General features: G+C 43.1%; 1 long non-coding RNA gene across 1 annotated transcript; it reads right to left on the reverse strand.

Moving 5' to 3' along the window:
• Positions 1 to 7,874: 7,874 nt before the first annotated feature.
• LOC114002587 lies at positions 7,875 to 9,691 on the reverse strand. The gene is made up of 3 exons (XR_003545915.2): positions 9,365 to 9,691; positions 8,139 to 8,287; positions 7,875 to 8,033 (listed from the first exon to the last, which is right to left on the reverse strand). It is a non-coding gene; the product is annotated as an uncharacterized LOC114002587 (long non-coding RNA).
• Between the last annotated feature and the right edge of the window lie 2,788 nt (positions 9,692 to 12,479).

Genomic DNA, 12,479 nt, shown 5'->3' on the forward strand with positions numbered 1-12,479 from the left:
TATTAGTCACATAATCTGACCAGTGGATGTTTAGGATTGTACGAAGGCAGTGTTGATGGAAGCCTTCTAGGAGTCACAGGTGGTGGAGGCAGATGACCCATGATTCAGATCCATATAAAAGAGCCGACAGCACAATGGCTTTGTAAACACTGATCTTGGTACTTTTCTTCAAGTGTTTATTTTGCCAAACTCTTTTATGAAGCTTTCTGAAGGCACTGTATGCCTTTGCTAACCTGTTGTCTATCTCTTCGTCAATCTTACCATCCAAGGAGATGAGACTGCCTAGGTAATTAAACTGCTGGACTGATTTGAGCTCTGATTTACCAATGGTGATATGGGGATGATGGAAGACTTCCTGAGGTGCCGGTTGATAGAGAACTTCTGTCTTCTTTAAGCTGACTTCCAGCCCAAAGAGCTCAGCAGCCTCAGCAAAGCAGGATGTTAAACGCTGCAGAGCTGCTTCTGTGTGGGCAACAAGGGCGGTGTCATCAGCATAAAGCAGCTCCCGGACAAGATTTTTTAGGGTCTTGGTGTGGGCCTTCATTCACCTTAGGTTGAAAAGGCTTCCATCAGTACGATCTCAAATGTAGATACCGTCCTGATCATCGAGGTCTGCTGTGGCTCTTTGGAGCATCCTGCTGAAAAAGACTGTGAATATGGTTGGTGTGAGAACGCAGCCTTGTTTCACACTATTGGTTATTAGAAAGGGCTCAGAAAGTGCATTGCCATATCTGATTTGGCGGTGTTGATCCTCATGGAGTGAGATGATCATTTTAAGGAACTTGGGGGGACAACCTAAGTGTTCCAAAATCTACCATAGACCTTTTCTGCTCGCAGTATCGAAAGCCTTGGTGAGATCAACAAAGGTTACATAGAGACCTTTGTTTTGTTCCCTACACTTCTCTTGCAGTTGTCTGAGAACAAATACCATGTCTGTGGTACTCCTGTTGGCTCTGAAACCACACTGGCTTTCAGGTAGAATTCTTGTCAGGATTTTGCCAGCAATGGAGAGCAGAGTAATACCACAGTAATTTGAACAGTCTGATTTAACTCCTTTCTTCTTGTACAATGTGATGATGACTGCATCACCAAGGTCTGATGGTAGTTCGCCTAGTTCCCAACAGCACACCACAAACTCGTGAAATTTAGCATGGAGTGCAAGGCCCCCATGTTTCCAGACTTCGGGTGGAATTCCATCAACCCCAGCTGCCTTGCCGATTTTCACCTGCTGTATGGCCTTAAGGGTTTCTCCTAAAAGTGGGGGCAGTATCCAATTCATACTTCACCGGTTGTTGTGTGATGGACTGAGTAGCTGAGTCTTGGACTACACAGCTAGTACTGAAAAGAGTCTGAAAGTGTTCAGACCATCGATTCAGAATGGAGGTTTTATCTCTCAGAAGTGTTTGACCATCAGTGCTGAGTAGAGGACTTTGGGCTTGGTATGTAGGCCTGTATGCGGTTTCAGGGCTTCATAGAATCCTCTGTGATCACCCGTGTCTGCGCATAATTGTGTTTTTTTCAGCAAGATTGATCCACCACTTGTTCTGGATGTCACGGAGTTTCTGTTGGAGCTTGCTGCATGCAAGGCGAAAGGCTGCTTTTCTTATGTGCCACGATGGCAGTGCAAGGTGTGCTTGTGGGCGGTTCTCTTCTTCCTCAGCAAGTCCTGGATCTCTTGATTGTTTTCATTGAACCAGTCCTTGTTCTTCTTGAGGGAGAACCCTAAAAATTCTTCAGAGGACTGCAGGATGCTGTTTTTAATATGGTGCCAAAGTGTTTTAGGAGAGGTATCTGTAGAATCCATGGAATGGTTTTTGAGCCTAGTTTGAAGATTAGTCTGGAATTTGTTTCTCACTGTGGCTGATTGGAGATTGTTAACTTGGAGTCTCCTCCTTGGGATACTGCCCCTTTTAGGTTTGAATTTAAGATTGAGGTTAAGTTTGTAGTGCACCAGCCGATGGTCTGTTTGGCATTCTGCACTGGGTATCACACGGGTGTGGTGGACTTCGCGGACATCCCTCCGACGCACCAAGACATAATTGACGAGGTGCCAATGTTTGGATCTGGGATGCATCCAGGTTGTCTTCAGACTATTTTTCTGCTGAAAGATAGTGTTAGTGATGGTGAGCTGTTGCTCCGCACAGAATTCTAGCAGAAGTCGACCATTATCATTGCAGTTTCCAACACCACGCTTGCCTAATATTCCTTTCCAGGCTTCAAAATTCTTTCCTACTCTGGCGTTGAAATCACCAAGGATAATGATCTTATCATCTGCAGGAACCTCCTGGGTAAGGCGGTGCAGGTCGCTGTAAAATTTATCTTTTTCGGCAGGGTCAGCTTGGAGAGTTGGGGCGTATATACTAAAGAGGACAACGTGTTGCTTGTTGTGTAGTGGAAGATGTAGGGAGATAATTTGGTCAGAATGACCTGTTGGCAGATTTTCGAGTTTAGGAACAATAGAGTTTTTGATCATGAAGATGACTCCTGAGAGATGCCTTTCGGTTCTGGGCTTACCTGACCGAAAGAGTGTGTAACCGGCACCATGTTCTCTGAGGCTGCCTTCCTCGTGAAGGCGAACTTCGCTAAGAGCAGCAATGTCGATGTTGAGACGTGACAGTTCATGGGCAGTTAGGGCAGAGCGACGCTCAGGACATCTGCTATCCGCCGAATCGAGCATGGTTCTGATGTTCCAGCATGCTAGAGTTAATTTGGGTACACCTTTGGAGGCAGGTGTATGCCTTTGTTTTTTGATCTTTGTGTGACTGCATTTGTAGAAGATGCCGCTACAGGGCTTTGCAAATGCGGGTAAGGCCTTCGAGCCTGCGCAATGGATTTTTAGGTGAGATGCAGTATGTGCGGAACTGAACCCACTCTTTAATCCTGAGGTTCATCTGCCAGGGCCGAGCGAGCTTGGAGGGTGGCAGCGAGGTCCTCAGAACATAGGTTTAATTAGAGTGACCTTCTCTTAGATGGATGGCCTTACAGGGCTAAGCGAGCTCCATCTGCCCGGGTTTAGAGTTGTCCTTCTCCTCTGTGTGCTCTGAGGCTCCCCTTCTCATCTCCCATGAGGGCACAGTCCGCGCCGGCGAAGCTCCCCTTCTCTCTCTCCTTTCCGCACCTGGGGCCGGGCCGCGCGGCGCGCCCACGTGCCAGGTCGGGCCAAGAGCCGTCATTTGTTGTATTAACAGGATAGAGAGATCCTTCCCAAGGTTCCAAACCCTGCACTCAATAGATACTCCCGATTTTGTAATTGTGAAAGCCTTCTCATATAATTTTTGTTTATCACCTTTCAGAGAATGTGATTTGTTTACAATAAAACACTGTAAGAGGCACAATACAGTGAATATGTACAGAGAAAGTATTATTAGCACTTCTTATTAAGGACATTCCTTTTGGATAAAATAGTCCAAGTTGTAAAATATTTCAATTATTTCACACATCCAGCAAACAAAGCTGATTATTCTATTTCGTAATAAAAAAGCTTGAGTTCATTCACTACTTTAAAAAAACCCAGCCAATTAGTATCTGTTTGTTATTGCCCAATAATTGTCTTGACTGTATTGTCTTGACTTTCACACAATTGTGAAGCTGGAATTTAGGTTTATAGCAGTCAACATGCTGGAGGGAAGAGAGGCCATCCAGAGGGACTTTGACATGCTGGACAGGTGAGCCTGTACAAATATCATGAAGTTCAACAAGGCCAAGAGCGAGGTCCTGAACCTGGGTCAGGGAAACCCCCGGTATCCAACTAGGCTTGGAGATGACCAGATGGAAGCACCCCTGGGGAGAAGGACTTGGGGGTGCTCATGGGTGAGAGGCTTGACATGCCCCAGCCGTGTGTGGTGGGACCCAGAAACCAACGGTGTGCTGGGCTGATCCCACAGCATGGGCAGCAGGGGAGTGGGGGACTCTGCCCCTCTGCTCCACTCCTGAACCTGAAGTTCTGCCTCCAGCTCTGGGGTCCACAACATCAGAAGGACATGGACCTACTGCAGTGAGTCCAGAGGAAGCCAGGGAGATGCTCTGAGAGCTGGAGCCCCTCTGCTCTGGAGTCAGGCTGGGAGAGCTGGGGGTGTTCAGTCTGGAGACGAGAAGGCTCCAAGGAGACCTTAGAGCCCCTTCCAGTGCCTAAAGGGGCTCCAAGAGAGCTGGAGAGAGACTTTGGCCAAGGGCCTGGAGTGACAGGACAAGGGGGAATGGCTTCCAACTGAAATAGGATGCATTTAGATTAGATATGAGGAAGAATTTCTTTACAACAAGGGTGGTGAGGCCCTGGCACAGGCTGCCCAAAGAAGCTGTGCCTGCCTCATCCTTGGAAGTGTTCAAGGCCAGGTTGGATGGGACCCTGAGTAACCTCGTCTAGTGGAAGGTGTTCCTGCCCACAGCAGAGGGTTGGAACTAGGTGGTCTTTAGGGTCCCTTCAACCCAAACCACTCTATGATTCTGGTCCAAATGATTTGGGTTTTTTTTAGTCTAATGTTATGTGTGTTCATCACCTACAATTTGGATTTTGAATAAATCAAGAAGTTGACTTCTTTATCAATACTTTCACCTATGGCAGATGTCTAGGTGAAAATCAAGTGATTGGTTAACTTTTCCTTGAGAAACATTTTCACTTTGATTGCAGAAAGGATATTATGGACTTAGAATATTTTTTAAACTTTTTTCTGGACCCTTTACCATTTAGTAACCTCATTATTGCAGTATGGCCAGCCTAACAGAAACAAGTTTAACAATGATCACAGTATTTTTGTACAAAATTAAATTTGTATAAAATTCATTCTACTCAATGTTCCCCTGCTTACATGTAAAAAAAAATTGCTTTGCCTTCTGTGCCAGCAGAGACTTCACGACACAAATAGGTGCTATCAATTCAAACGAATGGTACAATTTCCTGACATGGCTTTGTTTTTAACTACATGTTTTTCCACTTGATTAATGTGTTATAACTCAAATGAGACCATTTCACAAAATAATTACATATAGTTGAAAAATGGTCCTAGTTTTTTGACTGCAATTTTAATATTGCCTATAATACCTATAATACTCCCATTTTCTTACAAGATTCCTAACAGGAATCATATAACTATTCCTAAGACGAATAACATTACCATATTACAGATATTAGTATATACTATGTCAGCATATATTGTGTTATTATATATTGTATTATATTAGTTTATATTATGTATATTGCATACATATTGTACATTGTGTTATTTTATAGACACTGTAAGCTTTTATCACAATACATCCTTATGGTATTATTAAAAAGTATAATATATATAGTAGGTCAGTATACATTATGTGAGCATATAATATATGTATGCAATCTGTGAGTATATTGACTTTTTAAATAATTAAACTATTTTCTTTTGACTGTTTTGAGTTTTCCTGAAATCAGTGCTATGCTAACTCTCCTCCACTTATTCAAAGCATGCTAGTTATATTCCTTACACATGATTGCTTGTTGGCATTTTATAATTTTGGGGGATATATTCTAATGACAATATTTGACAAAATTAATATAAATTAATGTAAAAAATAAATTGTGAGCAGTTTATTTTCCTGGGTGCAAATCTTTAAAACTTCAAATTTAGTTGCTATCCCATCTCTCTTTTTCCAGTTATCCCAGTAGGTATCATCCTTTCTTCAGTTCCCTGTGATTACAAATATTTACCTATATAATTATGTCACAATTATGCAACATATTCATAGGCAGAAACAAGCCTATAAGGAAGCTCAGGATGAAATGCTTGCTTTAATCACTTTGATGTTTTGATATGCAAAATTCTAACCCTGTTCCTCCAACTTCCATGTGAAAAAAGAAAATATTAACATTATTTAAATATGTATGTCTTTTCCTGTTGCTTCACAGCCAGTGCCAGTTACCCTTGATGTTTGAGGTAAATGCAAAAAACCTCACAAAGTAATTGGAAACTGCTTTCTGATGGGGTATTTCTTCTTAGGACAGTTTCTCCAGGAAACTGGTCTCTACTGGAGATTCTTGGGGAGAATGTAGGCAATGCAGCAGTGATCAGTACTTTTAAGATCACTGTCTTTAAGAATCTTGTGATAAAGATATCAGCAATCCAGCCCAGTTCTCGTACTGTATTTATACAGTGGACATAAACATATTGAATACAGGGATTACCAGCATACCTCCATAGAATCCTTGCCTTAGAGCAACTCTGCCTGCCCCTATAGAGTGAATAAATCAAGATCTTACCTTTTGTGAGACAAGTTGAATGGGTTGTAGATTGGAAGCTGGTCAGTTTTAAAAAAGAGAATTAGTAACTTCCTTCTTACTGCTGCACCGCAGACAACATTTATAGACTGAAAACATATGGATGCCTTGAAACCAGATTGAAAATCCCAGCTGACACTGACAGACCCCCACTGAATAAATGTGAGCATCTATAGGAATGCACTGGTGCTTGTGGAATGCAGGGCCAGTTTTCCTTCATCCCCCACTTCCCCAGTCCCAAGTCCCTGAAACTCTTACCTTAGAGGTTTTTGAGGAAGGACACGACACACTGATCCCAGAGTACTTTTATAGAATCTGATCTGCATATGTAGCCACCACCTCTTCTTTCTTAGGTCAAAACATTTTTGGCAATCTTAACTCCTAGCAAAATTGCCATTTATATTAGAAGTGAATGGATATAATTAGACATAGCAGGTCTGTGAATCAATGTCCTATAAATAATTTGACAAGAGAGCCTGAGAAGGGGGGGAAGTGGGAGGGTGTGCTAAAAGAGATGAAAGGGGCTACATTGGTTCTGTAATCCATCGGATGCTGACTCAAGCAAAGAAAGTGAAGAGTAAGAGACAGTGTGTTCTAGTAGGAAACCTGTAAGGATGGAGACATGAAGGCACAGGCTTCTGTCTGCTGCAAATGCTCAGAGTCCTCAATGTGGAAAAACATAAGGGGTCCTACTGAGAGGCAGGGTCATTGCTAGAGGAAGAAAATCCCAGTGCAGGAGGAAGCATCTGAAAAGGAACAGAAGTCACAGGAATGAGAATCAGAGGATGATAAGAATGACTGAGGAGTAAAATGGATCAAAGCCAAAGCAAGGGAAGGGGGGAAGAATGAGTCTGAAAGTAGTGATAAGGATATGTGAATAAGGAAGAGGAAGTAAATAGGGGTTTGATTCCAATGGAATAACAGCAAGTCACCATGGACACAAGGAACAATAAAAGAGCAGAAAAAGTTTACCTTGAGTTAAAGATAAAAGCTCCAAAGACTGAAGTCACTGAGTTAGGTGCCAGAGGAAAGACACAGAAATCCAATTGTGATTTTTGGAGCTGAAGAGTTTCAAAGATCACATGAACGGGACTACGGAACCGTTATATTGAACTTAAGACCTATATCCCATTGCAATAGGGAGAGATAGGTGCTGTCTCAACATAGGGTAGTCATTCATCACTACTTTTTCCGCATAAGTGTACCAGATGGAGGGAAAGGTTTAATAAATTTACATTCTCTAGAACAGAAAGAGTCATGTACTATGTTGGTCTGAAAGAGAGGCAGTTATTGTTAGAGGGAGCTGAACCCCATTCTAGTTTGTGTAAAAATCCAATGTACTGTGCTGATCCTTGGTCGTTGCCCACCCAGATTAAGGAAGGGGTTATACATCTTCCATATTCACAAGATCAGAGTGGTGAAGAGAGCAGTGAAATCCTTTGCTTTACTGAGAAACAATTTCATCCCTATGCAACAGATCTTGATTTGTTGGGTTTGTTTGTTTGTGGTTTTGTTTGTTTTTCTTCTGTTTTCTTTTTTTTTTTTTTTTTTTTTTTTTTATGTTCTGGTCTTCACCTTCCAAATTACAGTTCCGACCACAAAGAAGTTTGAAGTGAATCACATCTCAGCAGCTTCATCTGGTCCCACAGTGTTTTGCCTCCCCAGCTACAGTACCAGTTGTGCTCCTCTCTCAGCATCTCCTACTCAGAGGTCTGGATAAGAAAGTGAGGAAATTCCTTCCTCCTCTTCTCTCAGCTGACTGTGTCTCTGTGATGGCACTATAATCCTGGGGGTGGGGAGATTAACAGACATCGGCTTCACATTTGGAGTAGATTCCCACTGTAGAGTAAGACTGAGTCCTATGATTTAACCCTGACAACTAAATCCTTACCTGAGTATAAAGCAGCATTTCTTTCATGTGTTTAATGCAGTTATGTTGTCTGAGAACTGGAATTCAGTATGAGTTTCAAGTATTTCAATGACTCTGTATGTTGTCTCATTTTGCTGGTGCATACAGTCTTTGACCTGGATTAAAATTGGCTACAAAGAAGAAAAAAAAAAAAAAGGAAAACCTCATGGTTTTCCCACAATCATATATAATACTGACATAAAGCTGATGGCTGCCTAAAAGCCTTGATTTGTAAGATTTTTTCAAATAGAAAAAAAATAACCCATAAAGGTTTGAAGGTTCAAAAGAAAATAGTTTTCCAAAGGATTTTTCAAAATTACATGGAATTGAAAACTTCCACAACCTGTAACATATTGCTTGATCTGTTTTCACTTATATTTTCCCTTTCTTTATTTACCTTTATAGTCCCAGTCAATATAACAGAATACAAAGTGAGCATTTTTTTCTATCTGTATGTATTTTTGATACTGTTTTTCCTTTCTGTCATTTTAAGAGGGAAGCTTTCTTAATTTGGAAAAAACTTTGTAGCTGACAAAGAAAAATTGAAACTGTAACTTTCTAAATTAGACAAACTTGGACAAACTGCAGATATGTAAAAGCTGAAGGTCAAGAAAAAATGAGCGTATGTGTGCATGTGTATCTGGGGGATTAAGTTTTGTATAAAATTAATTTTACTACCTTTGCTAGTAAAAGAAAAAAGTGAAAATTAAACTAGGCAAATTGTGATAGCTCTTAAAACTGCAGTATTTTTCTCCTCAAAAATGTCAGGAAATCCTTTGGTTTAATATAACAGTTTTGTTTCAATCAAGCAGATTGAAAGTGGCCACAACTTTTCAGAGTCTTTCACAAAAGGCATTTTAGCTTTTTTTCTGCCAGCTATAATATTCTCTCAGGGTTTCCTCTTGTCTACCAAATCCAGTGCAGCTCCCTCCCTATGACCTGCACAAGTATAGCCCTCCTGCTGTATATATGCATTCCCTATTTGATCAAGTCTTCCATCATCAACAGCCCTTCACACACACCATATGCATATGTTCCTACCTGGGATCCAGGTGTTGTAGATCCTGCTGGCATCAGAGCTCAAGTTAATAAAAACTGGAGAATGACCCAGTTGTCCTAATGTGGTTGTCTACCTTAGAGTGACCCAAAACATGTGCTTGATTCTAATAGTATTATCTATCAGGAGCTTAAACATTCAGCTCACTTACCTACAGATTCATTTGGGCATGAAGATGACTAAAAGTAGGTATTTGAGTTGGAGTTGAATCGCACCCACACATGTAACAAACCCAAACCTAGTACTGAGCCTCTATCCATCACCGAAATTCCTCTCTCCCTGTGTCCAGTTCCTACTGATTTTGCCTCTTCTGTCGTTCTGAGGGTGTCCACAACGGCAACAGTTACGGAAGCTAAAATTGGTGCACGTCTGCTTGAGAAAGGGGAGGCAGCAGTTGTCTGAGCACAGAGGAACCTATAAATCCTTCTAGAGCGGCTGAGAGAAGTGGCAACCTGAGCAGCCTCTTCAGTCAGCTTTCAGACCCGTTGAAAGGTGGTGGCTTCTTCAAAAGGAAAATGTTTAAGGCACCTAAAATAGAAAAACTTTGCTTATTGAACATAATGGCAAAAATTATGCCAGTAAAATTTTCTCCTCTGTATTATAAATAGTTCATACTTTACAGTGTTTTCAGTTTGGGTTAACAATGCAGCTTTCCAAGAAGTCAACAATGATAAATTGTTGGTAAACACCAGCCAGAAAGCAATTGCAACTGATTGCTGAGGACGTTCATTAAACAAACTACTGTAAACTGAAAGGACATAAAGACTAATGATACATTTTTTAAAAAAAGGGGTAAAAAAGTATAAAGAGAATAAAATAAATTATTTCACATTTTAGGTATATTCTAGAAGTCGTCTGGGTCTCTACTGATTCACTGATACCTTCCTATCTGCCATCACAGTGCTACATAGGCAATGCCATTTCTCATTGGCAGAAGGAAGGACTAAACAAGTATCATGCCCCAGTATTGTTCTCCATCTACCACCTCTGCCAGGCTCACCCCATGCTCCCCTCCCTCCTCGTGCTGTCCTGACACAGAGGGTGCAGCCAGTCTGGATGGGCACCACGTCTGAGCAGAGCACCTCGGGGGGCAGGGGGTCGTCTGTGGGTCCCAGCGGTGTGGTCAGCAGTGCAGCACAGCCACAAGGACAGCCCTGCCATAGGGTCAACCCTGGCACAGGGACAGCCCTGGCACAGGGACAGCCTTGGCACAGTGGACAGCCCTGCCAGAGGGTCAGCCCTGGCACCGGCGGGGCCTCGGGCCCTCAGCCCGCCCTGGCCTGCAACAGCTGTGCCGCGGGTGAGGCGACCCAGCCAGAGCTCAGGAAGGTGTCGAGGCAAAGCAGGGGGTGACCGAGGCTGAAAAATAGGGAAAAGAGAAAGGGAACTCTGAAATTCCCAGAGAGAGGGACGGACCATCGAAGGAGCTTTTAAAACCAGCTCACGGCTGGTATTCACTCGCGTGCCTTCCCGCACTGCCCCCGCCAGGGCCCCTGCCCTGGGGCGCCGGCCAGGGGCGCCCATCGCTGCACGGAAGGGCTGGCGCGGGCACTGAGGGAGCCTCCCGTCCCTCCAGCTTTGCCCGACCGCTCCCGGCGTCCTCTGCTCCCCTCCCGGCCCCTTCCGCTCCCCTCCCGGCCCCCCTCCGCGCCTTCCCGGCCACCTCTGCTCCCTCTCGGCTCCCTCTGCTCCCCTCCCATCCCCTGCTTTTGCGGTGGAGAAGCTGGATGTAGGTGAGCAGCTACATGGGGAAATAAAAATGATCTATCTCATGATGCACAGCCAAACGGGTAAGTGTATTAGCAGAACAAAGTTCTGCCTCTTCTGCCTTGTCGGCAGAGGGTCCCTTTGGTTACTGCAGCTCCTGAAGCTGGCTCCAGGTGCATTTCCCTCTGGATTATGGCCTGTGTGGTAGGCAGGAGTGTTGTGGTGCCCCAATTCCAGCCGAGATCTGTCCCCACAGGGTTTCTGGCTCAGCACGAAACCCTTGGATGGCAGGGGAGATGAAATGTACTAAAAGAGCAGAAAAGAGGCTTTTCCTGCTCAGCTCAGTTCAGTTCCCTTGTTCACCCTGCCCCCTTTCTGAAATGTGATTGATACCAAAAACTGTGATGTGTTCCTGGAGGTCTCTGATGAGCCCTTGGAATAGCAGGGCACATGGTAGTACAGTGACACATCCTGAGATGGGCCATGAAGTGGGGTTGTGTTTAGTGTTATCAGTCACAGGGAAGATGGGTGCTGCTCATACAAATAACCCAAAGGGTTCAAGGGAGCACCAAAAGCCTCAGAGATGCTCAGCTATGGTGGATCCTGAACTGTGGTTTCTAAAATGGGTGGAGTAGTGTCCCTTCCTAACTTCAGCTGTCTTCTGCTGCTCAAATATTATTTACATGTTTTATTAAGAACCCTTAGCATTTTAAAGCAGTGGTTTTACGGCACTTGAAGGATTAGAAAAGCTATCCAAAAGGGACACATGAAGGTCAGCTACGGATTGACAATTCTGGTGGGATGGTCGAAGATGTTTAGCACATGCTTTAAATAAACAGCAAGTTTGAGGTAGCTGCTAAAGCTTGACCATATGCCAAAAATACCAACCAAGTCAGTCTCACACTGTGTCTTGGCAAAAACAAATTTATCAGTAATAGGAGTCCCTATTCAGCTTCACTTCTAATTTACCAGGCACTTAGACACACTGAATGTGTTCCAAAGCGTGATCAGTAGTTAGGGACCTTACCTAACCAGGGCTGTACTTTATGTTACATTTTCAATCAACATGTAATTGTTGAATGTCTAGTTCAGCTTAATGCAAATATTATATTCTAGGCTGTTCTTAGGAAAATGAACAGGCCCAGTATGTTGAAAATGGCAATAAACAGGCAGAAGAGTCAGGCTGTGGACAGAGTGGAAGGGGTGAGCCTAGAAAGGCAAGGGAGGGCTTGACTCAAATTATAAACAGAATCTACAGCCTTACCTATTTTTTCCTCCATAGTCTTTTAACTGTGGATTCTCATTACTTATCCCACATGTGAATGTGTATGATTTGTGCTATGCATGAAACAAAATAACTTCAGAGAAAGTGAGTGAGGATATCTCTTCATGCCTCTGCCTCACCACATTGGTTGGACTGCTTGTCAATGCTTGGAGTGAAATTTGAGTTTCCCATACCATTAAACCTAACCAAATAAGTTTTTCAATTAATAAAAATGATATATATATATATACACACATATTTTAATATATATATGTGTGTGTGTGTGTGTGTGTGT

The sequence above is a fragment of the Pipra filicauda genome, unplaced genomic scaffold, assembly GCF_003945595.2.
Source record: "Pipra filicauda isolate LSUMZ 115617 unplaced genomic scaffold, ASM394559v2 scaffold401_size638136_pilon, whole genome shotgun sequence".
Classification (NCBI taxonomy): domain Eukaryota; kingdom Metazoa; phylum Chordata; class Aves; order Passeriformes; family Pipridae; genus Pipra; species Pipra filicauda.